This window comes from Nicotiana attenuata, chromosome 3, assembly GCF_001879085.1.
Source record: "Nicotiana attenuata strain UT chromosome 3, NIATTr2, whole genome shotgun sequence".
NCBI lineage: Eukaryota > Viridiplantae > Streptophyta > Magnoliopsida > Solanales > Solanaceae > Nicotiana > Nicotiana attenuata.
Window position 1 is genome coordinate 66,660,632 of NC_031991.1, and position 4,027 is coordinate 66,664,658.

General features: G+C 36.6%; 1 pseudogene; it reads left to right on the forward strand.

Annotated features, from left to right (window-relative positions):
- On the forward strand, positions 220–3,673 carry LOC109224452 (annotated as a pseudogene).

Here is a 4,027-nt window from a genome sequence, read left to right on the forward strand (position 1 = left end):
ACAAAATCGAAGTTAATTTTACGCCAACACTAGTGAACACCGAGTGGGAAAAAAAAAAAAGGTGACGCACATGGATGACGTTTAGTGTAGCATGGATTCTCCATTTAAATTAATATCTTTGCTTCATCATTTTTTTGTTGTCATTTTCTATATTTCCAATAAGCCTAATCCAGAAGTTTCCTTACGATTAATTAGCGTACATAAGGCAGAAAAATAGAGATGGAATGTAAGTAGGATTATGCTCTATCAATCATAAAGCTGTTGGTGTTTCAAAATTTTAACAGAGTTATATGATTGATTGATGGAAAATATTATACGCCCACCAAATTTTATGCGATTTGTTGAAATTGGATTAACCAATACCAAATCAAATAAAGATGGAGATTTGATTTAACGATACGATGACAGTATCTTAATCAATGCAATTTGACTTTAGAAATCTGATTACTTGAGTTGGGCATTTAATATTGTTAATGTATGTCGGAAATTAAATCAAGATTAATTAGTATTTTTAAGTTGTTTAGGATTTTGTATCTGGTAGTTTATTTAATTCATGTCTAGCTAGATTTGTTTACCAAGTTCATATTGGAATAGCTTTTGTTAGTCTAGACAAATGTGGTTTGTTCTACTATAAATAGGAGTGCTACTACTTATTTTCTTGTAGAGAAATTCAAGAGTTTTTGAGTTCTGAAAAAGCCTCCTATCACATTCTCTCTCTATTTGGATAAATTTCGTCTATATAGCCTTAGTTGAGTTTTTTGCTTATGCCTAAATTGTTCTTCGCGGTATTTCAATCCTTCAAATTCATTGATACCAATTTGCAGAGGCAATTTTTGTGGTTGAAAGAGGTGGGTCACCGTAGATTTCTTCCATCTGTTGCTGTTTAGAAGGAATTTTTTGCTTCTATATTTTTTTCGATTCTAGTTTCTGCTCGTAGGAGCGAGGAAACTGAATCCAAAGATATGAGATCGGGTGGAGGAGGAGGAGTAGAATATGAGTCCGCCCTGTTTGGGATGTCTGCGAGTAATGCCGTAACACGTGCTTCTTTAACCTCAATTCCTATTCATTCCTCCAACCTTGGTTTTAAGTTGTTGAAAAAACGTTGCTAGAGAGAAGGAACTGGACTTGATATTGCTGAACAGGACAGATTAGAACCTATGCCAGTTTATATCAAGAAAAATAAGAAAGGTGTCACGACCCGGATTTCCCACCATCGGGAGTCGTGAGGGCGCCTACTAATAGGAGCTAGGCAAGCCAATTAATTTAATACTTCTCTTAACAATGTCAACAATATAAAGAAAACGAGTCTGTTAATATAAAAGCGGAAGTCTCAGAACATAAATAACTGAAACCAAGTGCGGAAGTTCAAACACATCTCTACCCAGACCTGGTGTCACTAACTCACGAACTTCTACAGAATGCTAAATACAAGGTCTGAATAAAAATACAGTACTGTCTGATCCGATACAAAGGAAATCAAACGAAAACAAGGATAAGAGAGACTCCGGGCCATGCGGACGTCAGCAAGGCTACCTCGGGAATCTCTGGACTGAAGTCAGCTCCCAATGCTACACTCTGTGCATCTTTTTGCACAGATCATAGTACCGGAGCAGGAGCTAAATGGGAGCGGGTGGTACGCCTACCACAAGATAATTGAAATGGGAGCGGGTGGTACGCGTACCACAAGATAATTGAAATGGGAGCGGGTGGTACGCCTACCACAAGATAATTGAAATGGGAGCGGGTAGTACGTCTACCACAATATAATTGAAATGGGAGCGGGTGGTACGCCTACCACAAGATATAATAAAATCGGAGCGGGTGGTACGCCTACCACGAGATACATGAAATGGGAGAGGGTGGTACGCCTGCCACGAGATACAGGAAATGGGATCGGGTTGCACGCCTGCAACAAGAGGTGAAAAGAAAGTGAAATCTGCCTTTGTTTTCCTTATTCTTGTTAGTGGTTGGATTTGATTTCCTTTATAATTCTCTTGATATTCTCTTTTTACCTTTTATTCTCCGAAGCATGTTTTCTCTCTCCAATTTTTACTTGTTATTAACAATTTAAGTGTATTTACTGTTTAAATCCCTTTACTGTTGTGATCCTTTGTGTTGGAATCCATAGCGTTTACAATGCCTCGCCTTATTTTTTTATATATATGTTCAATACTCCAAATTTCAACAATTGTTACATTTTTAACTCAATTGATTTCTCAACTAAACTTTCCTTAAACCGTTTGAGGTTGTACTTTACTTAAAAAGGAATTTCTACTATGTTTTGATTTATTGATTTCTCGTATTAAAGGTAATGATTCATTCGATATTGTACTTTAATTGAAAAGGGTATTTTCTTTATCAAATGATTCAAAAAATAACTCCATCTTTTCTTGTTGATTTCCTAATTGGGTTGGAAGTTGTACTCGACTTTATGTTATGTGAATGAGGCTCCTTGAACATTCTTAATTGTATTGGGTTATGGAACCTATGAACTGAGTAACATGAGAATATTGTTGTGCAATGTGAGACAGAAATATGTGGGCACAAGGTGCCGGGGGAAGATATTATGGTTTTATTTAATGGCACGTGAGTTGTCCGTGCGGTTGTGATACAAATATGGTCACGAGGTGCTGTGAAAATATGAAATTGGGCTGAGACCTATATTGTTTATGATTATGAAATGAGGTGTCACAAGGTGACCTTTACTCGAAAGAATTATATTCGAAAGATGCTTACTTAGAAGGTACTTATTTGGAGGAAATATATTCGAAATATATTTATTGAAAAGCATATTATCTTAGAGATTATTACTTGAAGGATTTATAGGCGAAAGATTTATATTTGAAGGACTCGCTTAATTTATTGCACTTGTATTTATTATTTGTTGAGAAATATTTATGTTGTTCTTGTTGCCTGCTATTCATATCACTGGTTGATCATTGTGGCCACCATCGTTATCTGCTTCCTATTATTTTGTACGCTATATTGCACAGGTTTATTTGGTATCCTGGTCCTAGCCTCGTCACTACCTCGCCGGGGTTAGGCTAGGCACTTACCAGCACATGGGGTCAGTTGTGCTGATACTACACTCTGCACTCTTTTGTGCAGATCTAGGTATTGTTCGCTAGTAGCTGTGCGGATTCTTGTCGAGGAGACTCAAGGTTGCCCTGTTGCTGCGTTCGCAGGCTTCGGAGTCACCTTCTTATTTTATATTCTCACTACTGTACTTATTTTCTTACGGTTGTGTTTAGAAATGGTAGAGAAAAAAAAGCTCTATAGAGCTTATGACTTGTACTACCGGGTTTTGAGAATTATAATTTGTTTAGAGTAATTTAATTTAAAGTTAATAAATATCAATTTTGTTTCAGTTAATGTTAGGTTTACCTAGTTTAGAGACTAGGTACCATCACGACTTCTTTGGAGGGATTTTTGGGTCGTGACAAAAGGCTTGGGAGCAGAGGTGTCAAAGAAGGCAGCAGAGCACTTTAAAAGTTCCGGACTTTCCTTAGGGCGGAAGATTGTAAAAGATGGGGAGAAAGAAAAAGTGTATGATGTACAAAAGATAAAGGGAATCTATAAAAATATGAAGAAAATACTAGAGTTTGAGAACCGCATGCAAGAGAAAGAATTTGGGCGAACTTTTTTTAGGGAATTCTGGCCAGATAATATTTAGTTCGTCCCTTGGTCTAATTTTTTTTTTCCGCCAAATATTTCAGCTACAATATATCATCCAATGAACAAAACCCAGCTACGCTTTAAAATATACATGTACATATGCATAAATGATTTTTAAGAGAATAACTCCTTTCCATCCTTTGTTGAAGTTTACTCTACTTTATATTGTAGTTGACAAGTGATCGATGCTATACAAATCGAGTGCCAAATAAATAAAACTCATTTATACACTTGTTGTTTTGTATTTTTATAACGACTCGGTTGGTCGTTTTGAATATTACAGCCCCGTTTCCCCGTTTACTCCTCATCTTGTGCTTTACAATTATTATGTGACTTGTCGGGAGGTTTCAGG